The following is a 27114-nucleotide window of genomic DNA, read 5'->3' on the forward strand; positions in this document are numbered from 1 at the left end:
ACGATCAAGTGTCACATGCCCTCCCTCCATGAGACGCTGCGGAGAGTTTTGGAATTTAATCCATGGTATTGGTGCAATATCTAGTGATCAGGAACTTTAAACACCGCTCCTCCCCTTTGCCGGAAAAGGAAAGAGGAAATTGCCAATAGCGCGTGTCGGCTGCCCTTCCGAGTACTAGCTACGCCCGGCGTTGCTTAACTTCGGTAATCTGATAAGAACCGGTGTATTCAAGGAGACAAGGCCGTTGGCGAGTAATGGAGTGAAAATCAATAATGAACTGAGATGATGTACTTAAAGCGAAACCGCTTGCAGTGGATTTGACTAAGTAATAATATATTGAAAATCAATACATGAAAGAGAATAAAAGGGAACAACGACACTCTCCTCTGGAATATAGGAGATTGGGTGTCCGTGTACCAGATGAATAATTGATGGCTCCTGTGTAGTTGCCAGAGTTAAATTTTCCCTGGTGTACGAGGGGCGTTCAATAAGTATTGCAACACATCTTTTTTCTCGGTCGATATCGCGTGAAAAAAAAGTGCGGAATTTGTTGCGGGACATAGTGGAATAATCCTGCTTTAGCCTCTATAGTTTCATGAAATTGCGATAGGTTGCGGCGCTATTCGTAGCCTTCAAAATGCCGTTTGCAACAGAGGTGCATTCCAGATGGACATCTATCATCGAGTTTCTTTTGGTGGACCCAGAGCATCGGAGACATTCATAGGTGCATTCAGAAAGCCTACGAAGAGCGGGAAGTGAACAAAAGCACGGCGAGTCGTTCGGCGAGGCATAAAAAGTTGCGTAAACCTGTTCGATCTCCCACCAGCCGGAAGGGCGAACACAGCTGTGACTCCAGCAGTGTTGGAATGTGCGGGCACTCTCATTCGAGGTGATCGACAGATCACAATCAAACACCTCTCTGCTCAACTGGACATCTCTGTTGGTAGTGCTGACACACTCGTCTACCACTTGAGGTACTCAAAGCCCGCTGGGTTCTTTGCCGCCTAACGGAGGACCATAAAAAACAACGAAGGACCTTCTGTGAGAAATTAGTTGCGCGTTACGATGCTATCGCGATAATTTTCTTTTTTGTCGAATATCGTCACAGGGAATCAAACGTAGTTTCATCACTTCTTACTGGAAACAAAACGGCAATCCACGTAGTGGCGCTACTGCATCTTTTTTTCGAAGAAAAAGTTCAAGTGCGCGCCTTCAGCCAATAAAGTCATGGCGAAGGTCTTCTGGGACTCTGGGATTCTGGTCAGATGTCCTCTACTCCCCCCACCCCCCCCCCCTCTCCCATTGTGCCATGATCGAGTCGCAAGTGTACTGTTCTGCCTTCAGAAAACTGAAGAAACGAACTCAGCGTGTTGGTCGCCACAAAAATGCAAACGAACCTCTCCTTCTGCATGACAACGCAAGGCCTCACACGAGTCTGCGCAACCGGAAGGAGCTCACAAAACTTCATTGGACTGTTGAAATGAAATGGCTCTAACCTCTATGGGACTTAACATCTGAGCTCATCAGTCCCCTAGATTTAGAACTACTTAAACCTAACTAACCTATGGACATCACACACATCCATGCCCGAGGCAGGATTCGAACCTGCGACCGTAGCGGTCTCGCGGTTCCAGACTGTAGCGCTTAGAACCGCCCGGCCACAGCGGCCGGCTCGTTGGACTGTTCTTCCACATCCATCCAAAAGCCCGGATCGCCGCCTTTCACCTGTTTGGCTCAATGATGTAAGCACTATGCGGGAAGCAGCACGTGAATGATCGGGAGATTATTGATGCGGCAGGACGTTGGCTCCGACGTCGAGCAATAGACTGGTACCATGCGGGCATACAGGCCCTTCCTGTACAGGTGCTGTAAGGCCGTCGCATTAAACAGAGATTATGGTGAAAAAGAGAGTGAATAATATGGTCTAATGAATTCTGAATGGAACCAACCTGCTTTCAGAAAAAAAAGTGTGCTGCAGTCCCTCGTAAGTCTAAAGATTACGGAATATCGCTCTATAGGTACATTAGATAGAACGTTATCTAAACCGCGGAAGTAGCGTGCGTTCATCTGCCGTTAGAAGAGAAGAATGTGGGGCAGGCGTGCCGACTGCATACAAACAGCACGGGCGTGCCGCGGCAGCGCGCCGTTTGATCCTGCGCGGCGCCCGTTGCCGAGCTTGGAGATCAGACAAAGGACTTATCTGGCGCCCGCGGCACACCGCGTCGCTTTCTTTGTGGCAGCGCGCCACGCCACCAATACCAGCCGTCTTCTGCTGCCACAAAGCGGGCGCCACAGCCGTGGACTCCGGCACTCGCCCACAGTTACCGGGGTCTTCTCCAGCCGCACATCTCTGGCCCCACTTCTGCATCTGCCGGGTCGTTATAACTAAAGTACAGCTACTCACAGATGTCCTATGTGGGCCGTAATTATCGTATCACATCGAAATTTGGCAGATATTCTAATGCTTTCATGAGGAACAAATTTACACCGGAAAAAAAATTAGTTTCATTTTTGGCCACCAAGTCCAAATCTGGCGCTGTGAATGCAAGACAGGGGTACAGAAATATTTACGTATGCAGTGGATCAGGAAAGGGACGTGGGTAGAAAAGGTCGGACGAGTAAGGAAAGCTTAAATGTTGATTGTATTATTAACCGCCGCTTACACAATTTGTTCTACATGAGCATCGGAGACATTGACGAGATGCTGTAAAGCGAAAGGTTTGAACCTGGTGGCCAAAACTGAAACTATTTTTTTCCAGCATAAATCAGTTCTTCGTTAACGCATCAGCTTATCTACCAAGTTTCGCTCTGCTACGATAATTATAGCCTACATTGGACCCCGTGAGTAGCTGCACTTAAATTATAAGCATCTGATTCATCTACATGACTACTCTGCAAATCGCACTGAAGTGTATGCAGGAGGTTCATACAACCACTTTCAGGTTATATACTTATATGGATATGGTGTCTGTTCTTCCGGACATGTCCGAACGGGGACAGGTGGAAACGTGTGCCCCGACTGGGACTCAAACCCGGGATCTCCTGCTTACATGGCAGACGCTCTATCCATCTGAGCCACCGAGGGCACAGAGGATAGCGCGACTGCAGTCGCACTATCTGGCGCACGCCTCCCGCGAGGCCCACATTCTCACCTTGTATGTCCACACACTACATTCATAGTGTCCCACCCCAACACACACATTACTCGTGGAATACATTCTTACTAAGTCCCGTAAGAGTTCGGGGAATATGTGTGCATCCGCACACCATATCCATATAAGTATGTAGTTTTGGCAACACCGGCCATGACCTCCTTCTTCTGTGAGAATGCACACATATTTCCCGAACTCTTACGGTACTTTGTAAGATTTTCTTCCACGAGTAATGACTGTGTTAGGGTGGGACACTATGAAGGTAGTTCATGGACATACAAGGTGAGAATGTCGGTCTCCCGGGAGGCGTGCGCGAGATAGTCACTGCAGTCGCTCTATTCTCTGCGCCCTCGGTCGCTCAGATGGATAGAGCGTCTGCCATGTAAGCAGGAGATCCTGGGTTCGAGTCCCGGTCGGGGCACACATTTTCACCTGTCCCCGTTGATATATATCAACGCCCGTTAGCAGCTGAAGGTATTAATATAATTCTAATTACTTTCAGGTTACTCCTACATCGTCCCTGTCTCGCACAGCACGTGCTAAAATTGAATACGACATTTTTTATGCACCAGATTTTATTTCTATTACTTTATTACGATCATTTTTTCTCCCTGCGCGGGTGCAAGTCAACGAAACATTTTCACATTCGAATGATGAAGTTCATGATTGATATTTTGTGCAAAATTCTCGCAGGAACGAAAAACCCCTTTGTTTTAATGACTGCCACTACAGCTCACTTATCATACCCACGACACTCCTTCCCCTATTTCGCGATAACACAAAACAAGCTGCCTTTCGATGTTCTCCGTCAGCCCTTTCTGGTAACGATCCCATGATGCGCAGCAGTACTCAAGAAGAGGGCGCATAAAGATAGTGTAAGCACTCTCTCTAGTAGGTACGTTCCCTCTCTTTATTAAGTGTCCTGCCAATAAAACGCCACACTCGGCACATTTTCTATGCTATGGTTCCAGTTTAAGTTCTTCGTAACTGTTATCCCTAGCTACTTAACTGAATCGACATCATTTAAATTTGTGTGACGTATCTCTTACCAGAATTTTAATGGATTTTTTTAGTACTCATGTACCTTTTATTCTTTAGGGTTAGCGTCACTTTTCGTACCATACAGATATCTAGTCTAAATCATTTTGCGTTTGGTTTTCATCTTCTGGTGGCTTTCCTAGACACTAAATGACAGTATTATCTGCAAACAATCTCTCAGAGAGCTGTTCTGATTATTGTGTCCTAAATCGTTTGTGCAGATTAAGAACAGCAGACGGCTATAACACTTCCATTTGGAACCACAGACATCACATCTGTTTCGCTAGATGACTTCCTGTTAAGTAATACAAACTGTGAACTTCCTGACAGGAAAGCGTTCTCATCTAAAAGCGTTTCTTAAAAGCTCAGTATACGGTAATTTTCATTGCTTCAGTATAGTGAAAGCAGCACGTCATCTTCGCTCATACTGCTGTGCTCATTCCCGATTTTGGCATCATTTTCGTAAGTGGAGACATTTAGAGCATCTTTCATTATAAGACACCTCCCAGACATTCCCTAGCTATCATGCTGTAAGTTTCAGTAATCATTAAAGCTTCCGCTTTTTCTCCAGAATAGAGATTTTAGAGCTTGTAAGTAGGCCCGTGATATAGGAGCAGACTCTTTTATTAGTTTTCAGAACATTGGATCCCGAGTTAGAATCGAGACACTGCGTAAATATTAAACAAAAATAATCAGCATTGGCGGCCGAAGATTTCTGCTATAAGGACTCACCCTCGTTCTGCCAACGGACTTGTCAAAAGTGGCTTTGGGATTCAGAAGGCAATGGAAGCCACTGCATTAGAGACACATACTGTATACCCAAAGCAAACGCCATCCGTAATTGAAAATATATCACGTTGATCTCTCCACTAGCAAAAGATTCTGGTTTGGCCCCCTACTCGGATCTCTGGGAGGGAATTGCCACAGTGGAGCTGACCATAAGAAAAAGACTGAATAACGAACAATACGGTGACATTCTATGTGTCGAAAGTAGCATGCAGACTAGAGAATCTGAAAATGGAAATGGAAGGCTCGGTCTGTATAAGGGTTCTAGGCGCTTCAGTCTGGAGCCGCGCGACCGCTACGGTCGCAGGTTCGAATCCTACCTCGGGCATGGATGTGTGTGATGTCCTTAGGTTAGTTACGTTTAAGTAGTTCTAAGTTCTATGGGACTGATGACCTCAGATGTTAAGTCCTATAGTGCTCAGAGCCATTTGAACCATTCTGTATAAGAGGGGGGGGGGGGGGGTAGTCAGTGTAGTGAAATGGCAGAAAGATAAGGATTTTCGATGAGATGAATCAGCAGTAATATCAAAAGCAGCAGAACAATGGTGTAACAGGAGCAGAATACTTTGTGAATTTGAAGGTGGGGGCAGAGAGACAGTTACTGTGAACAGTTCAGAGCGAAGGGTGTCCTCATCAGAATCGACAGTAAACCATCGCCAGCAACAATAGTTTAGGTGTAAGTTATATGTCGACGTCACAAGCAGGATAGGAACGGATAGAGAAAGTGTATGTGGATATTCAGTACGTAAAGGGTAATCTAATTGTCATAAGGAATTGGAACGAAATAGAAGAGGAAGGAACATGGGGCAGAGTTGTAGATGAATATGGGGTTGGTAGTGACAATGAGAGAGAAGAAGGGCTTACTGAGTTCTGTAATAAATTGCAGTAATAGCGATAGAGAGTGGAATATATCGAACAAATGACAGAGAATAGGGTGCAAGAGTTGCTCTGAGAGAAAGAGGTTGCACAAGAGAGGAGTTGGTAGCGGCCACACCAAACCAGTCAGAAGAGGGGTGATTCAAAAAAAAGGTAATTCACGAACAGTATAAGCGGACTGATCGTGATATTTTCTTCTATCTAATCGACAGCCTTTTCATAATACCAAATTTCGGAGCAATCGATACTGTAAAATGCAAATGAGTCTGTAACAAACATGGAGTTACGATACTTTACATAACATTTTTAACTTCTGTTACTCACTTGCAGCACACTCGAAGAAAACTGGATTCATGAGTTAAGAAGTTTATGGAATCTCATGGATGTCGGAAATATTAGTTATTAGAGGAGGTCGTTTTGGTGTCGTTTTTTAACATGATTGTGGAAGTGTCAATACCAAAAGCAGACTTCAGCTTCCTTTGATTTCGTTAATCCATTTATGAATATTCCTCAGAAACATACAATTCATATTATTAAGAAATGCTTGATGAGCAGTGGGAAAGTAAATGCTAACTAAATAATTCATCGAATTTTTAAAATTGAGAATCAGTCTAAACCTTCCGCTATTCAAATTTCACAGTGAAATATACTGCCAGTCAAATGGCTTGTTTATGGGCATCTGTCTATCAGGAACGTTGATGAGCATCTTCATTAATCGTCTGGAAAACAAATTGTTTAGAGGAATCCTAGAAGTTAACCACACGGAGGTAAATAAACTGGCTGACAACAATACTAAACACCAACAACAGAACCACTTTCTCCGCTCTTTCTGACTGCTAAAATTAGTTGGCACCTAATTTGCATTTTCACACCTTTCAGTGACGACAATGGTGTTAAATACTTCAACATTGTCACCGGTGTACTAGGGCTCCACCACACTGCGGTGGCACGGTATCTCTGCTGGCATAGCTGCCAGACACTACGCATGGGACTCAATGGAGCCTCCCACACCTCGCACATCTACCTTAGTCTGTCAGCAAAGCTGCTGCCCTGAAGTTTTGCAGACAGGCCAACCCTGGCAGCACTACCGTCGAAAGCACAGTGGCTTACGGACACTCGCACACCAGCAGCTCAGCAGTCCCACCACGCACGACCTGGCACTCACTTGTACGTAGTTTTCATCGAATTCCAAGTGTGTGCTGTGGATTGCTTCGACACTGAATCTCTTACCTGCAAGATTCAGATGAGACCAGCAATTTGAGATACTTCATCTCAGTATTATTCAAACCACAAACTGAACAAAGTACTAAAAACGAATTCTAGAAATTTTCGGAAGTCAAAATGGAGACGGGAGTTTCAAAAACATTTTATTTTACTTCGTTTAGTGAACGTAAATATTTTACAACTTAAAGGGATCATGTTTAACAGAACACACTGCAAGTCTGTCTCCGATCGCAACCACACATCTTCCTGCGCTGCCTTGATATCTAACGGTTCGTTATTCGTTAAGAAGAGGAAGAATCTCGGGGATTCTTTTAGTCATGAACTGCACTGCGGGAAATCCGTAGTGCATCCGCAGGTGCATCCATAAGGAAAAGTGAATAAATATTTTTCAGCCATGTGTCAATTCTCCAGGCCTTTGCCAACATAAGAGAACAAGAAGAAATCGAAGATGCGCACGAAGACGAAAAAACTCGCATACCTTGTGCAGCTGCGTTATGAAAAAATAAAAAAATGCAGAAAGAAGACGACGATGACTCGTTAATTATGATGCTTAATGAGAGTATACAGCAAAGAGAATTATACGAGCGACGAGCAGGAGAGGGCAAAGACAAAACGTTTTTACTCTTTCCTCTGAAGCCACTTCAAACTATACCCAAAGAAAAGAACATTTCTACCAAAAATTAGAATAACGGCCGTCATAAATGAAGCTCAGTTAGAAGAGTATGCCCCCAAGACTTAACAGTAACATTCAAAATTCTTATAAAAACGCACTATCAAGACAATTGACAGTTTCCTCATAACCTGTTCTTGGTACTCCAATCCAGTTACAGGAACTTCACATTACAGATAAAGCACATTACAGTTTGGGATGCAAAAGTTTTTCTCAAAAACTACAACCAGACCGTAATAACTTCGTCTCCTGCTGCAGTGAGTGTTGCTAATGGGCCCGATACAGGGAATGTGGGAGAATTATATTAAGAACTAAGACGTGTAAACCAATGAGGCCTGTCTCCTACTTTTTGCGTAATATATTTGTGGTATAAAACTTGAGTTTATAATGAAGTGCTTTTGACACAAAAACTGGAAAATCGCTTACGTCTATACGTTACCGTTAACTAAATTGCAAAAAAGTCACTGCAAACAACAAACAATTACCTACTGATAAGACATTAATGTAACAAAAACCGTTTCTTCTTGCTACAAAGCTTTCATTAAAACAGTGTCCTTTTTCTTCAGTTCATCTTGGCGCATCTCCAATAACCCGCCGATGGAACATACTGACATTCTCATGTAACTGAAAAATATATCATAATAGTTTCTTAAACCATTGTACAGTGTGCAATAACACGTTCATATAACAATCAGGAACGAAGGAATGTACCCAGATCAATTTATTTTTCTGCACACTCTTTCTTATTTCGGAATCGCACACAAAGCTTAACTACTAGCTCTTCTACAACCATTTTGATACTGAGCTTAAGCGGAAGAAATTTCTTTGACGTGTCTACTGGCGTCTCGTACCGGCAGACCGGAACTGCCAGAGGACCTGCAGTGGCTTCCCAGTGCAGTAGGGCTCTAACAACGACGTTGAGCGCATGTTATCACCGGCGGACCAACTTTATCTGTAGGACGGAAGGTACACCATCTGATCAAAAGTATCCGGACATCCCCAAAAACATACATTTTTCATATTAGGTGCATCGCGCTGCTACCTACTGCCAGGTACTCCATATCATCAACCTCAGTAGTCATTAGACATCGTGAGAGCAGAATGGGGCGCTCCGTGGAACTCACTGACTTCAAAGCGCCACAATCAGGACTGCATACGACCGAGGCACACAGGGCCAACACCCGGCATCATGGTGTGGGGAGCGATCTCCTACACTGGCCGTACACCACTGGTGATCGTCGAGGGGACACTGAAAAGTGCACGGTACATCCAAACCGTCATCGAACCCATCGTTCTACCATTCCTAGACCGGCAAGGGAACTTGCTGTTCCGACAGGACAATGCACGTCCGCATGTATCCCGTGCCACCCAACGTGCTCTAGAAGGTGTAAGTCAACTACCCTGGCCAGCAAGATCTCCGGATCTGTCCCCCATTGAGCATCGTCTTACGCGGTCTGCACGTCCAGCACGAACGCTGGTCCAACTGAGGCGCCAGGTGGAAATGGCATGGCAAGCCGTTCCACAGGACTACATCCAGCATCTCTACGATCGTCTCCATGGGAGAATAGCAGCCTGCATTGCTGCGAAAGGTGGATATACACTGTACTAGTGCCGACATTGTGCATGATCTGTTGCCTGTGTCTATGTGCCTGTGGTTCTGTCAGTGTGATCATGTGATGTATCTGACCCCAGGAATGTGTCAATAAAGTTTCCCCTTCCTGGGACAATGAATTCACGGTGTTCTTATTTCAATTTCCAGGAGTGTAGAAAACGCTAGGCACAGGAAAGCTCGCGTCAAAAAAGTGTCCAAAAAGCATAAAAAGTCCAGTGCCGTGAGAATGCGAGAGATACGGCAGCGTCTAAAAGGAAATGAAAAATGGTGCAAAGCGATTACGTAGCTGGACTATCGGGCACACAGCAACCAGCGACAGTCCAAACCTCTACAGATTATGTGCAGGCATCTTTGTAAGGCAATACTCTGTTTGACCATTGCATTTCAGAGACTGATTGGTAAATTATGTATTGATACGAAAACTTTTTATGATTTTATCTCGGTGCTTCCACCAAAAGTCTATGGTGTGGACGCGAACTGCGCGCACAGAAGTCTTTTGTACACTTTCACTTGTTTTACACTTTCCTTTTGTAAGAGCTTCAAACAGGACCGCACATGTAATTGTATGTATGTCTCTCATAGCAAACATTATTTAATCATACGTATGTGACAGCAAGTACCGTATGGGCGCTAATAAACACTGTAAACTCAAACCAATTCACTCAGTCGAGGTACAGTGGGATGATGCAATTTGGCTGTCGCCTGTGGCCCAGCCACCAACCAAATAGCGCTGTATCGCGGGTTGCCTCCCTTCCAGTACGCTAGCAGCCCATCCGGGGAGATCACACCTAATTGGCCCCCACAGTAGTAAGTGGTGCTACGTTCGCTGTCTACAATGCTGCTATCGACGGTACTATCTCGTTTCCGCGATTCATATGCCATCACCACACTTTCCCGGTGTTTTTCCGCTGGGCGGCTTTGTAGGACGCCCGCAGGTCGTCATTGGGAGTTAATAGCTCAGAGTTCGCTGGGCTTAACGCCAAACATGCAAACAGTCCCTTAGTCAGAGTTCCATTCAACGAGCTCGCAGGACACTCTGAGCTTTAGGCCAGTCAGTCGGAGTCCACTGCCTCGCCTACTGTGTTCAGATCGCCGAGTAGGACTGACCTTTACGCTTTACTCAGTGACCAGAATTGGCATAAAAATGGCTCGTACATTCCAAGAAACTGTTGTTGTGTATTCTGTCATTCTCATATCAGAGCTAGACGATTTTTAATAGGGTTATTCTCAAGCTGCTTTATGTTGTACTTGTTTGATGTGTTGCGTTAATGAAGTTCCATTCTTCTTTGACTACCTGGACCGTTCGTAAGTAATGTGAAACATCCACAATAGAATTTAACATCATACATACCGATCTCTCCCTTCACTTGAGACTGAGAAGTCGGTTTCAGGTCCCTAGGATTGAGATTACGAAACATTCGAATCTTCTGTCACAACTGATTGTGCGTAGCATAACATATAGGTTGCCCAAAAAATACTGACCCAAAAATTTTTATAAGACTCACGTGGAACTGACACTCGTTAATAAACACAAGGGCTGCCCATCACTGAAAATGTTGGTCACCGTGACTTCGAAACAACAATCAGTTTATGCATGCGCATCTCCGGCGTGCGTTTGTGCCTGAATTAAATTGTGGAGACGAACTTTCACGTGTTGAGTCTTGCTGGAGGTTTTGAAACGTCCCCTTAGAACAATTGTACATGTGAAACGTCCACTTAGAACAATTATACAAGCCTGTGCTTAACCTGACACACAATAATTTTAGCGCAACGCAATCTGACTATCAAAAATCCCTGCAATAACCTGACACACAATAATTTTAGCGCAACGCAATCTGACTATCAAAAATCCCTGCAAAAGAATGGCCCTGAGTAACATTAAACTATACCTTTCAGAAATTACTTACCTCACAAAAATCTTTGCTATTCAAGCTACTGCAAAACAGCGAGCGCCACTACTGCCAGCTAAATAAAAGATTCAAACCACTGAAGGTACTAACTACTGATAGGGATAGTTAGCAAATGAAAGATATTAATAGAGAACAAACAATGTATTTACCTTAATATTCATAATTGACATTCAGTCTTACAGATTATCAAAACTCCGCCATCTCTCTCCCCACGTCCACCACTGCTGGGGGCTCACCTCCAACTGCGCAACGCAATCTGCTGTTCACATCCAGCTGTAGCAGTTCATGACAACAATGGCAGACAACAATGCAAACTAGCCACATACTGCACACAGCACAGCCAGTGATTTTCATATAGAGCGCTACGTGGCATTACCCATATAAAAATCTAAACAGCCTACTTACATAGCCCCCATGCTCCCCACAAAAAATTTTACAAAATATTTTTGGGCAGTGGCCAATAAAGATTTGATAAAATTTTTCATAATTACAATAACAAAGATATCAAATGCACACACTTATTGATACAATGTTGGTCAACAGCTAAAATTTTTCACAGTCAATGAAGACAGTCCTGATCATTCATCATAAGAGTAAACCTGCAGTTTGTTTGCTCAAAGTCTGAGCAGTAGAATACAATGCACACGGAAGTAGTGGATTTCCATGCAGTCTTGAAGAAGTAGTATTGTCCTTCCAACAGTAAGACAGTGCTGACTCTTGACATGCTGACAGGTAATGGGCCACAACAGAGCAAACCCACAGCAGAGTCAGTCGACGTTTCGAAGAATATTGGTAGGTAGGTCATCACAGAGTAGACCCACTGTAGTCCTGGTAGAGATTGTGGTATTGGTGGACCACCAGAGGTGCAGACCCACTGTTGTCCTTGTAGAAATTGTGGACAGGCCCACTGTAGTCCTGGTAGAGAGTATGGTATTGGTGGGCCACCAGAGGTGCAGACCCACTGTAGTCCTTGTAGAGATGGCCAGCAGCCATCTGTTGCGACTGTGCAGGTGCACAATCACCATTGAAGAGTCTTGTGGATAATAGAGCAAGTCCATAACCACCACTTGTGCACTCACAAAGTTTTTGGAATTGTCCTTAGAACCAGCAATGCTGTTATCCAGTCCCTTGCTGAATTATTAACACACGTGCAAACACTAACAGTCCCTACTTCTCACATATTGTCCATATACTATGACCAACAGAAACGTGTGCAGTGAAATGGAACTTACAAGTTACTTGATGAACTGCTGTCAATTACAATTTTATAACATAAGAATACGATTACAAAGGTACAAAATACATCATTAAAAACATAACAATACAGATAACATTTGTAGTACAGGCTTTACAACAGAATAGAAATAAACATATACATCAGTGTTACAGGAATGATGACATGAGTACAAAAATAAAACATCAGAATCACTTTTAAAACGTCAACTTCACACATGAGCATTAAAACAAAACAGAATACATAATGTCTAAACATCTTTACAAAGAAAATACCATATTATTAATGCAAAATATATTTGAGGATAACAGTATTCCTCATCATAGTGAATGTAGCTTAATATTAACAGAAGAAAAAATTCTATGAAACTACACAGAGACAGGAAGAAAACAAATACACAAGGGTACACAAACACATAGTGGGATAACACAAAAGGAAAGGACAGGGTTTGTTTTACTGCAGTATTTTGCATGGAGATCTCCCTTCGTTCATCATTATTCCCAAAAGTCCTATCTAAGCCTGCTTTCTGTATTCTGTTCACCTCCTCTGTCAAAAAATAGTTTTTCTCCACTGTACAGTATCCTTTTTTTTTTTTTTTTTTTTTTTTTTTTTGGCCAAACCATTTTCTTATAGCTTCTTAATGCATTATGCATTTCGTCCAATTCATCATAGTTAGTTTCTTATATAGTCTACCCCCTCTTAAGCTAACTTAAATCTACTGAGCTCAGATATATATACCAAGGGACGAGGCAATGCAGCATCACAACAAATCAACACAAACAGAAATGACAAAAAATGCAAATTGGCAAAGCTAGCAGCATAAATTAGCAAAGCAAGTGCAATATTACAACTAATATAAGGCAATGCAGGAAACAAGAAAAACTAGCTTAGAAGAGTAACACAAAGTCCAATTCAGTAACACTATGCCTGGCAAACAGCAGCAACTTATACCTAAACATGACATAGCTCAAGCAGAAAAAATATTACAGTAAAAACAACAATGCAGACAAGGGAAAAGCATATTCACATCTTAATATCTATGTAATTAAAGTGGTCATCTTAATGTCTATGTAATTAAAGTGGTGCACCACAACAACTTATTGTAAAAAAATATTACCATGTACTTGAAAAGAAAATTATGTGTTACTGTTACTAGTTCCTTCTTATTGTTCTTTCCTTTCCAAGTGCTCCTTTTTTTAAAGAATGTGGATCATAAAATAATTATTTAATAGATCTGTTGACAGAAAGAGTTCACATTAGCAAATGCATCTAAGTTTATTTTATAAAACTAATGCTGCAACACAGCTGGAAACCAGATATTAAATGAAATAAGCAATTACGCAAACCAAAGCATAAAAATATCATTCAATAGTCATGTGACATTTCATAAGTCAGTAGCTCTCAACTCTCGTACAAAGACTCTTGTCATAATCAGGTCTGCGGATGTAAAAATATTTCTTGTCATTTTATTAGGCATTTCAGTAAATATCATAAATTACGAGCTCCACAGTATGCTTTCAACAAGGAGATGTCAGTAGCGCGGACAATGGCCTTCCCTTTCCTTTTTTTTCTACCTGTGCTTCTGACGAGGCACTCACACTAATGGCTTGTTCTCCAGGTGTTTGACACAGCTGTGTCCCGACGACGGCACGTGCAGGTGGTCAATTAACTTTCTTACGGAAATATTTACGACAGCAGTTTCCGCTACAGTGACAGTCTCATATAAAAATATTTCACAGGTCAAGAATGTGCGTTGCAAATGTGTAGAAACAAAATCCTATGAATATAACCGTGTTCAAAAAATTTTCGCCGGCATTGTGATACATTCACGCATTTACACACCTTTCATAACTCTTAAAGTACGATTCTTGGTTTCCAACATCCTTTTTCACAAGTTCGCGTCCCTAACCACTATTCATTACTCCTTACCTTATTCGTCGACACTTTTTCCATATTTCATCATAACAGATACATAGCATAATCAAATAACTCATATAGCATCAGCTTATGGATCATAAACTTACCGCAACAGCATAATACACATCGTCGTCGTAAAAATAACATCATAAAACCTCAGTCAAATCTCAAAAACGTCGTAGCTTTCTGCAATAATTTCAAAACCTAAAGAAAATTCTCTGCTCATGTCAAAAGTGTCATCTGCCTCAAACGTACTTTAAAATCATACTCCCTTACCAAATACATCATTCAAAGATCTCTTAGTATCACAATGGTTCCAAAAAAATATGAACAGTGCACAAAGTACAGACAAAATACAATTTCGTAAGTGTGAAGTTATCCAACGGTGTAATTGCGTAAATATGTGTCACTGACATAGAAAAAAAATGTTTGTTTCTCTGTTAAATGATCAGATAGCTGTGTAATTTATGTGTTAGAGAAATATGGTACCGATGTGTTAAATTGTATAAGCAAATACCATATTAGCTAGGGCTCCTTGTGCTTGCCAGACACATGGTACACAAAGTAGGCGTGTACCCCCCTGAGGTTTATTGTAATTATACCCTCAGGTGTTACAGATTACAGCAATGGAATGAAATGTATCACAAAAAACTTTCTGTGTAATTCAAAACTCTTTAAAAATAAATGTTTTAAGTACAAAATTAATCACTCAAATACGTGTCCTGTAGCGCTAAATATGCGTCTTGCTGTTAGATAATCTCTGGGAAGTGTCGTAGTTATTGTCCTCCGAAAGCTAAGTTCTGCAGAAGTCAATGTACTTACCTCATGATACACAAAAGTGAAATGCTTTGCATATAGATAACTTAGTTATTACGCTTATTGCCGCGATGAGGAAAGTACTGTGCTGTAACGTATTGTTGTCCTACGGAAAAGGCTGTCTCCTTGTAGCAATACCACAAAAGTTACTACTAAAACATGTTTTGCTTTCCATAAGGATTCAGAAAAAACTGTGCAGATATAAAACAGATACACCGCAAAAGCAACATTGTAAATTGTCACTCATTAGTAACGTCGTGATATAATCGTGTAGGTGTCACACAAACCAACCACTGTGTCATCTGGCATTTCACAGAAAGCACCACAAATCCAGAATCCACTCGTAAGCAAACCAAAATGTTGCATGAAATTTCATTAGCAGTGCTGGTATATGTTCTAAGTATGTAAGCCGTATATTCGTTATGTAATCGTGCAACTAACAAGGAAGAATGTATAAACAATTACACTGTGTCGTCTGTTCGCAATAACAATGCATTCGCAATAACTTGTCTAAGTTACCTATGTTCTTGACTGGATGGTTAGTTAACTTTAAAAACATAGTTGCATGTTAACAGTTTCTCAGTGGGACAAATTGTACAAGTAGCGTGAAGTGACAATTGCAAAGACTAAGTTAAAAAGCAGATTATCTGTCAATAAATGGTTTTACATGAGAAATATGGTGTAAACCTTTTGCTCTTCTCAGTACGCAGAGTTTCAAATTGAATGCAATTATCATGCGGTATTCGTCCGTAAAGAATACGGGAATTTTGCTCAAGGTTAGCGTCAATGTCATTTTTCTCGGAGCCAGCCGGCGCACGCAGCTGCCTGCGGTGCGAGTCATTGTCTGTTTCTTTGTTGGCGCGCGCCGTTACTGGGATTAGGAGGCCTAACTTCCATAAATTCGCCTTGCCGAGAGGGCCCAGCTCTGTTTAAAACTCGCCAGTTCTGATGCAGTTCAGGTCTGTCGTTACGATCATATCGTCTGTCGTCATGTCGGTAGGTTCGATAGTTTCTTTCTTGTCGGTCATGTGGTGGAGAATTTCTGCCTGAGTCGTAACTGCGTGCTGGACCGCTGCGTCTAAAGTTATTCTGTCTCCCTTGATAATAATTGTTTTGGTTCCCATATTGTCTGTTTCTCTGATTGTCTCTGTGATAGTCATTACCGCGGAAAGGTGATCTTTCCCTGTAACTATTACTCTGCCAACGGTTGTCATACGGGTGGTGTCTATTTTGGTCACGATTTGTGTGGTGAGAATAGCCTCGTCGCGTCCAGTTATCGTTTCTGTCGTCACGGAATTGTGACGGATGTGACCTGTAGTGATTGTTTTCCTGTTTTCGCATCCCGCGACTTTCTGTGTCAATTTCTAATTCTTGCAACAGTCCCTGAAAAGCTTCAATGTCGTCTTTGCAACGTCCTGCTAAAATAATATGTCGTAAATGTTCAGGCAGTTTGATCAAGCAAATGCGGATGAGTTCTGAGGGGCTGTATGGGTTTGACAGGTACTGATTCTTGTGCAACATGTCTTCAAAATATTTGACAAGACTGGAAAATTCAGATTGTTCAAAGTGTTTCATCATCATGATGCTATGTTTTACGCGATCTTGTGTAGCTTGTGACCAATATGCTGAGAGGAACGCATGGTAAAATTCTCCTTCACTGTGACAATCGTGAATGACAGATCGCATTCTTACAGCTGGTTCATTCTCCAAGTAGCCACACATAAATTCTAATCTGTGTTCTATTGACCAGTTGGGAGGAAAACAATGAGAGAATTGATGGAGCCACGCTTGTGGATGAATGTCATTGGCAGAATTCTTGAATGTTTTGAATTTACGTGTAGTAATGAACAGCTTATAGTCAAAGTCATCGTGTCGGCGAGTAGCATATCGGTCATTGTTACGTCGTGCCGGCGGTTCCATCTCAAAATTCGGTGCACCTTGCCAATTTCTTTCATAATTACCGAAATGCTCTGTGTTATTATTTTGTGGCTTTTCCGTATTTCTAAGTTCCTCTTCCCGTGTTGGAGCGCGAGTGTCCTCTGAAATATGTAATTCTTGTATCACCTGTGTCAACTGATCTTGTACTTCCCGGATTTCTCTTTTGTACTGTGTATTGATTTGATTTTGATTTTGTCTGAATTTTCTAATTTGTTCATACTCTTCTGTGTCAGTGAAGGCTACGGGTCTTGTGTCATTCAGATCATCATCTACCTTTGTAGATAAGTTAGTGACCTGATCCGAAAGTTCAGCTACTTTCTCCGATAGTGAACACATTTCCTCAGTGTGTTTTTCTGAACCAAGTTTCAGAGTGTCCATTTGTGTTGAAATCGAATCTACTGTGTTCTTTAAGTTTTCCTGAGTTTTTGCCAGTTGCGTAACCGAATCGGTAGATGCAACTGAGTCAATTTTAGCCCACAAGGTCTCATGATTTTCATGAACAATGGTTTGCAGCTCTTTTATGGCTGCTTCGTGATTCTGTAATGCATTTTCATGCCGCGAAAAAATAGGCTGAAAATGCTCACAAATTTGTGTTTTTACGTCATTACAGACCTTTTGACATTTCGATTCAATGTTATGTAACTCAGCAGTTAAATCTTCACGTGTTTGTTCGAGAGTTTGTTCCAATGAGTCTAACTTTTGAAGATTTTGTTCCATTGTGTCTAACTTTTTAAGATTTTGTTCCACTGCGTCTAACTATTGCTGTGTTTGTCTCTGGTGTTGTTCCATTGTGTCTAACTTTTGAAGCTTTTCTCCCATTTGTTGCATTAATTGTAATAACAATGCATTGGTGTCTGAAACATTTTCCTCAGTGCTTTTCGGCAGTGAATTTGCACTGGCAACATTCACATTTTGACAAGCTGAAAATGTCTCTTGACTTACTTGAGAAAACGGTGAGGACGCAAAACCTGAATCTACAGTATTTGCAAAATTGTGTCCTATCATTTCGGATTCCTGAGGCGAGCTGTTGCCGACCGATCGATCGATAATGCTTCCCTGTTCACTACCTGTTTCACTGCCTACGCCATTGTTTGACGCCCGCTCCATTTCCCTATGCACAGTTACCAAATTACTACTTTGAACATTAGTAAATTCATTACTCGGCGGCGCTGATAAGCTACGCTCGTCGTCACTATTATTTCTCAATTTAGCTTGGAGCCTAGTGTTACGTTTTTCACACGCCATTATTGTCACAATATTTCACACGATAACACAGAAAAGCACAATTTGAATAGCAAAAATAAGAGAACACATTAACATAGCACTGAAAATAATATCTAGTTAATTGCAAGCGTAGCTGCGAAATACTTGGTGCAAATCTATATGCAAGCCACAACTGTTTTACTGTACAACAATGAAAGACTGCAACTACCAAGGAGATTCTCTCTACAATTACGCGCTAAAGCTACACTAAATACACAAACTACAAGAAAAAATCAGAAGATTCCAGTGAGGTATCCTAGGCTAAGGGTCGACATATGAAACGTCCCCTTAGAACAATTGTACATGTGAAACGTCCACTTAGAACAATTATACAAGCCTGTGCTTAACCTGACACACAATAATTTTAGCGCAACGCAATCTGACTATCAAAAATCCCTGCAATAACCTGACACACAATAATTTTAGCGCAACGCAATCTGACTATCAAAAATCCCTGCAAAAGAATGGCCCTGAGTAACATTAAACTATACCTTTCAGAAATTACTTACCTCACAAAAATCTTTGCTATTCAAGCTACTGCAAAACAGCGAGCGCCACTACTGCCAGCTAAATAAAAGATTCAAACCACTGAAGGTACTAACTACTGATAGGGATAGTTAGCAAATGAAAGATATTAATAGAGAACAAACAATGTATTTACCTTAATATTCATAATTGACATTCAGTCTTACAGATTATCAAAACTCCGCCATCTCTCTCCCCACGTCCACCACTGCTGGGGGCTCACCTCCAACTGCGCAACGCAATCTGCTGTTCACATCCAGCTGTAGCAGTTCATGACAACAATGGCAGACAACAATGCAAACTAGCCACATACTGCACACAGCACAGCCAGTGATTTTCATATAGAGCGCTACGTGGCATTACCCATATAAAAATCTAAACAGCCTACTTACAGTTTCTGCGTGAAATGAAATTAGGACTTTTGGATCCTCAGTTTTTTTCTTTCTTCCGATAATAGACTATAGCTATCATGTAACTTCTTTATCTACTTATGTGCTAAATGTGGCATCTGTGTCACCACCTGTATGTAAATGTTTGAAGATTTTCCCTATTAATTTATATCGTTGTAATTGACGTATGCATATAATTTTAAAAACCATGCTCCGTAAAAATACTGAAATGTTGAAATAGTATTTGTAGAACTGGTTCATTCATAGTGGAGGCAAGCCTTTCCACAACGAAACCCGCATTGCAGGAATTGGAAAGGTGGTTTTTCGTTTAATACCACAAGGAGTTTTTGTGGCACAATCAGTCGCTGGCTAGCGTGCAAACTGTCCACATCTCGTATGTTGAAGGACACAAGAAAAGCAGCGAGACTGAGTAATGCCTCTGGTGTGGAAGAGTACTGGCTAATTATTCATTTATTGGTTGGCTTTAAATGGCAATAACCCGCCGCCAAGAACCCAATTGTCAGAACTTTATACATCAAGAGCCACGAGTACGTTTGGCGCCGGACATGGCCACCACCTACAACACAAATAAACGTTTAGCATTGTAATTGTTTCCATAGACCAGATATTTGCCTTATATCTTCGAGAACATTGAATCACTCCTTAGTCATTTTACCGAGACGGGGTCCTTTTCCCAGCGATGCGATGTATCCGAGTGCCCTGTTTGATTGAACTGCAACGTAATTCTTGTTTCAACTGTGTTCATTAACTTTCATCGAGAAGTAAATTCCTTAAGCGTTCAGTTTTGGAATGCTCCATGTAAAATTTCAAAGGTGAACAGTTACAGTTTTGCAGCAGCGTAGATCCAAAGAAAAGATCTAATTAGTTGACTTAAAAGTCATTCTTACTAATATCTCTGTTGTGTTAAAAGTAACTGAGTAAAACAGTGATCATCATAAGTGGTTACTGGTAATTGCAGTTTAAGGACCAATTGAAATGAATGCGTGCTCCATAGGTTAATAGAAGTGGTTATCATTCGTTTATTTGTGTTTAAAAGTGTTTTCATATTGTGTCTCACCAGAAGTGTTCTGTCCTGATCTCAGTCAACTGATAGAATAGTTTCTGGATCTCCATGCTAAAAGTAGGTCAGTATTAGAATCATTGTCATAGTGAAAGTACTTATGAATTGCTTCTATCATTTTAATTGGTTTTTGTTATTTAAAGATTAACTGGCTACAACTGTTCAGACAATAACAGATTCACGGACCCAACGTTTCACAAGTGCTCTCCTTAAACAATATTTGTTAGATGGTGCTACTGTTTTGTGTCCTACCTGCAAGACAAATTTGTGCATCAAGTAAAGTCATATACAGTATTTAATTTTTCTAATGAACGGTATTATCACTTGGTAACACCTTGAATAATTAGCTTGAACCGTTACCTTTTAATTAAATTACAGTTTACTTTAAAACAGACATAACCTTGGTTTGGTTCAAATGGCTCTGAGCACTATGGGGCTTGACTTCTGAGGTCACCAGTCCCCTAGAACTTAAAACTACTTAAACCTAAAGACCTAAGGACATCACACACATCCATACCCGAGGCAGGATTCGAACCTGCGACCGTAGCGGTCGGGTGGTTCCAGACAGTAGCACGTAGAACCGCTCGGCCACTCCGGCCGGCTAACCTTGGTTTGAATCCGCAACTTCAATACTGCCCCCTGCAAGACGTAATCTTTTGGATAACGAAACTTACACCTGTACCTTAACCATCAGTACACAATCACAGTAACTTTTATATTTCTTTCGCAGGAGTAACATTATCACCTAACTGCTCAGGTAGCAGTGGCAGGCAAGGTTATAAGATCGGGTTCAGCGTGTCAAGGTATTTGAACACACAGAACATACGCCACTATGCACCACAAAGTAGCTATCAGTATTCCGAAGAGGCATAGGTAAAATCAAGCTCGATGTTTGGTACGCAATTCCTGACGTCCGCATCGTAACACGATTCTTTCATCATACTGTTCACGCTAGCCGGTATCTCCAGAAATTGTTTAATCCATATGTAAATCAGCTAATGGAAGATGGGCGGCTGTGTGGATGTCTTCAGGAAGACGGAGCAACAGCACACACCGCCTTAACAAAGTTGTCACTAGTGCACGGGCAGAGGACAATCAGCAGAGGCAGGGCAGTGTCCCGGTCATCTCGATCACCTGGTCCCCCCGTAATTTTTACCTGTGGGTGAGGGAGTGTCAGGCGTACTCAAACAACCCTCCCACTCCGGAAGCGCTACAGCAGAACGCTAACGAAATTGCTGCTACTTCTCAGGCAGAACTACCACGCATGTCTCACAGTTTTATAAATCGAGCACATTGCTGCACCGATGCCAACGGTAACCGATTCCAGCATCTTTTGTGGTGATAGAATTCTCTCGAACTTCTAGCCCCGTCAAGCGGTTTAAAATTCACGAGCTTTCGGCCGAATACTCCTCAACCGTTGTCAAACGGCGAGTGTCTTTGAAACGTCCCTTTAGAACAATTTATACAAGACTGTGCTTAAACTGACACACAATGTTTTTAGCGCAACGCAATCTGACTATCAAAGATCCCTGCAAAAGAATGGCCCTGAGTAACTTTAACCTATACCTTTCACAAATCACTTACCTCACAAAAATCTTCGTTACTGGAACTACTGCAATACAGCGAGCGCCACTATTGCCAGCTAAATAAAAGATTCCAACTACAGAACGCACTAACTACTGATAGGGATAGTTAGCAAATGAAAGATATTAATAGAGAACAAACAATGTATTTACCTTAATAGTCATAATATATATAGCAGTTCATGACAAATTACAAAACTTCGCCATCTCTCTCCTCACATCCACCACTGCTGGCGGCTCACCTTCAACTGCGCAACGCTACGCGCTGTTCACATCCAGCTGCCGCTGCCCAACACTACAATGGCAGACAACAATGCAAACTAGCCACAGACTGCACACAGCACAGCCAGTGATTTTCATATAGAGCGCTACGTAACTTCGCCAATAAGAAAACATAAACAGCCTACTTACATAGCCCCCATGCTCCCCACAAAAAATTTTACAAAAAATTTTACAAAATATTTTTGGGCAGTGGCCAATAATGATTTGAAAAAATTTTTCATAATTACAATAACAAAGATATCAAATGCACACATTTATTTATACAATGTTGGTCAAAAGCTAAAATTTTCTCACAGTCCATAAAGACAGTCCAGATTGTTCATCACTGTAAAATTGCAGTGTTTTACTCAAAGTCTGAGCAGTAAAAGAAAATGCACACGGAAGTAGTGGATTTCCATGGAGTCTTGAAGAAGTAGTGTTGTCCTTCCAACGGAAAGACAGTGCTGACACTTGACATGCTGACAGGTAATGGGCCACAACAGAGCAAACCCACAGCAGAGTCAGTCGAAGTTGATGAATATTGGTAGTTAGGTCATCACAGAGCAGACCCACTGTAGTCCTGGTAGAGATTACGGTATTGGTGGGCCACCAGAGGTGTAGACCCACTGCAGTCCTTGTAGAAAGTGTGGACAGGCCCACTGTAGTCCTGGTAGAGAGTATGGTATTGGTGGGCCACCAGAGGTGTAGACCCACTGTAGTCCTTGTAGAGATGGCCAGCAGCCATCTGTTGTGACTGTGCGGGTGCACAATCACCATTGAAGAGTCTTGTAGTTAATATAGCAAGTCCATAACCACCACTTGTGCACTCACAAAGTTTTTGGAATTGTCCTTAGAACCAGCAATGCTGTTATCCAGTCCCTTGCTGAATTATCAACACACATGTAAACACTAAGAGTCCCTACTTCTCACATATTGTGCATTACTATGACCAACAGAAATGTGTGCAGTGAAATGAATGCTTACAAGTTACTTAATTTGATGAACTGGTGGCAATTACATTGTTATAACATGAGAATACAATTACAAAGGTACAAAATACATCATTAAAGAACATAACAATACAGATAACATTTGTAGTATAGGCTTTACAAAAGAATCGAAATAAACATATACATCAGTGTTACAGGAATTATGACATAAGTAAATACATAAAAGATCAGAATAATTATTGAAACATCCACTTCACACATTAGTATTAAAACAAAACAGAATAAATAATGTCTAAGCATATTTACAAGGTAAATAACATATTATTAATGCCAATTATATTTGAGGATAACAGTATTCCTCATCATAGTGAATGTAGCTTAGTATTAGAAGAGAAAAAAATTCTATGAAACTACACAGAGACAGGAAGAAAACAAATACACAAGGGTACACAAACACATAGTGGGATAACACAAAAGGAAAGGACAGGGTTTGTTTTACTGCAGTATTTTGCATGGAGATCTCCCTTCGTTCATCATTATTCCCAAAAGTCCTATTTAAGCCTGCTTTCTGTATTCTGTTCACATCCTCTGTCAAAAATAGTTTTTCTCCACTGTACAGTATCCTTTATTTTTGCCCAAACCATTTTCATATAGCTTCTCAATACATTTCTTCCAAGTCATCATAGTTAGTTTCTTATATAGTCTACCCCTCTTAAGCTAACTTAAATCTACTGAGCTCGGATATATATACCAAGGGACGAGGCAATGCAGCATCACATAAAACAATTAATATAAACAGCAATGAAAAAAACGCAGATTTGCGAAGCAAGCAGCATTAAGAAATTAGCAAAGCAATTGTAATATTACAACTAATATAAGGCAATGTGCAGCAAACAATAAAAATAAATAATTAGTAAAACTGGCTTAACAGAATAATACAAAGTCAAATTCAATAACACTATGCCTGGCAAACAGCAGCAACTTATACCTAAACATGACATAGCTGAAGCAGAAAAAATATTACAGTAAAAACAACAATGCAGATAAGGGAAATGTATATTCACATCTTAATGTCTATGTAATTAAAGTGGTGCACCACAACAACTTATTGTAAAAAAATATTACCCTGTACTTGAAAAGAAAATTATGTGTCCAGTTACTGTTACTAGTCCCTTCTTATTGTTCTTTCCTTTCCAAGTGCTCCTTTTTTAAAGAATGTGGATTACAAAATTATTATTTAATAGATCTGTTGACAGAAAGTGTTCACATTAGCAAATGCATTTTATTTTATAAAAGCAATGCTGCAACACAGCTGGAAACCAGACATCAAGTGAAATAAGCTACTATGAAAAGCAAAGCATAAAAATATCATTCAATAGTCATGCGACATTTCATAAGTTAGTAGAAATTCTCTCAACTCTCGTAGAAAGACGCTTTTCGTAATCAGGTGTGCAGATGTAAAAATATTTCTCGTCATTTCATTAGGCATTTCAGTAAATATCATAAATTACGAGCTCCACAGTATGCTTTCAACAAGGAAATGTCAATAGCAAGGATAATGGCCTCCCTTTTTTTTTTCTTCTACCTGTGCTTCCCGAAAGGCGCACCCTAATGGCTTGTTCTCCAGGTGTCTGACACAGCTGTGTGCCCACGACGCATGTGCAGGTGGTCACTTAACTTTCTTACGGAAATATTTACGACAGCAGTTTCCGCTACAGTGACAGTCTCATATAAAAAATTTCACAGGTCGAGAATTTACGTTGCAAATGTGTAGAAACAAAATCCTATGAATATGACAGTGTCCAAAAAAATTTTCGCCGGCATTGTGATACATTCACGCATTTACACACATTTCATAACTCTTAAAGTACGATTCTTGGTTTCCAACATCCTTTTTCACAAGTCAAGAGTCCCTAACTTCTATTCATTATTCATATACATATAAACACGTAATCACATTCCTCATATATGGTAGCATCATATTATTGACATAAACACACCTCAACAGCATAATACACATCGTCGTCGTAAAAATAACATCATAACACCTCAGTCAAATCTCAAAAAAGTCGTAGCTTTCTGCAATAATTTCAAACCATAAAAAATATTCTCTGCTCATTTCAATAGTGTCATCTGCCTCAACCGTACTTTAAAAATCATGATCTCATACCAAATACATCATTCAAAGCTCTCATAGTATCACAATGGTTCCGAAAAAATATGAAGAGTTCACACAGTACAGACAAAATACAATTTCGTAAGTGTGAAGTAATCCAACTCTGTAATTGCGTAAACATGCGTCACTGACGTAGTAAAAAAATTTGTCTCTCTCATTTAAATGATCAGATAGCTGTGTAATTTATGTTTTAGAGAAATATGGTACCGATGTGTAAAGTTGTATAAGCAGATACCATATTAGCTAGGGTTCCTTGTGCTTGCCAAACACATGGTACACAAAGTAAGCATGTACCCCCCTGAGGATTAATGTAATTATACCCTCAGGTGTTACAGATTACAGCAATGGAATGAAATGTATCACGGAAAACTTTCTTTGTAATTCAAAAATCTTTAAAAATAAATGTTTTAAGTACAAAATTAATCACTGAAATGCGTATCCTGTAGCACTAAAGGTGCATCTTGCTGTAAGATAATCTCTGTGGAAGTTTCGTAGTTATCGTCCTCCAAAAGCTAAGTTCTGCAGAAGTCAATGTACTGACCTCATGATAAACAAAAGTGAAATGCTTTGCGTATAGATATCTTAGTTATTACGCTTATTGTTGTGATGAAGAAATTACTGTGCTGTAACGTATTGTTGTGCTACGGAAAAGGCTGTCTCCTTGTAGCTATACCACAAAAGTTACTAATAAAACATGTTTTGCTTTCCAGAAGAATTCAGAAAAAACTGTGCAGATATAAAACAGATACACCGCAAAAGCAACATTGTAAATTGTCACTCATTAGTAACGTCGTGATATAATCGTGTAGCTGTCACATAAACTAACCACTGTGTCATCTGGTATCTCTCAGAAAGTACTTTAAATCCAGAACATATTTTCAAGTAAACCAAAATATTGCATTAGAATCTCATTAGCAGTACCAGATATAATGTTATATTTCTCGGAGCCAGCCGGCGCACGTGTATGCCTGCGGTGCGAGTCATTGTCTGTCTCTTTGTTGCCGCTTGTCGTTACTGGGATTAGGAGGCCTAACTTCCACAAATTCGCCTTGCCGAGAGGGCCAAGCTCTGTTTAAAGCTCGCCAGTTCTGATGGAATTCAGGTCTGTCGTTTTGTCGGTAGTTTACACAGTTTCTTTCGTGTCGGTTACGTGGTGGAGAATTTCTCCCTGAATCGTAACTGCGTGCTGAACTGTTGCGTCTGAAATTATTCTGTCTCTCATGATAATAATTGTTCTGGTTGCCAAATTGTCTGTTTCTATGAGTGTCTCTGTCATATTCATTACTACGGAAATGCGATCTTTCTCTGTAACTATTATTCTGCCAGTGGTTGTCATACGGGTGGTGTCTGTTTTGGTCACGATTTACGTTATAAGAATAGAATTGTCGTGTCTAGTTATTGTTTCTGTCATCACGGAATTGTGACAGATGTGACCTGTAGTGATTGTTTTCCTGTTTTTGCATCCCGCGACTGTCTGTGTCAATTTCTAATTCTTGTAAGAGTCCCTGAAAAGCTTCAATGTCGTCTTTGCAACGTCCTGCCAAAATAATATGCCGTAAATGTTCAGGCAGTTTGATTAAGCAAATGCGGATGAGTTCTGAGGGGCTGTATGGATTTGACAGGTACTGATTCTTGTGCAACATGTCTTCAAAATATTTCACAAGACTGGAAAATTCAGATTGTTCGAAATGTTTCATCATTATGATGCTATGT

At 40.9% G+C, this 27114-nt stretch overlaps 1 non-coding gene across 1 annotated transcript; it reads left to right on the forward strand.

The window, feature by feature from the left end:
• Positions 1-3498: 3498 nt before the first annotated feature.
• Trnat-ugu (transfer RNA threonine (anticodon UGU)) lies at positions 3499-3573 on the forward strand. The gene has a single exon. It is a non-coding gene; the product is annotated as a tRNA-Thr (tRNA).
• The last annotated feature ends 23541 nt before the right edge of the window (positions 3574-27114 follow it).

This window comes from Schistocerca cancellata, chromosome 1 (genome assembly GCF_023864275.1).
Source record: "Schistocerca cancellata isolate TAMUIC-IGC-003103 chromosome 1, iqSchCanc2.1, whole genome shotgun sequence".
Taxonomy (NCBI): Eukaryota; Metazoa; Arthropoda; class Insecta; order Orthoptera; family Acrididae; genus Schistocerca; species Schistocerca cancellata.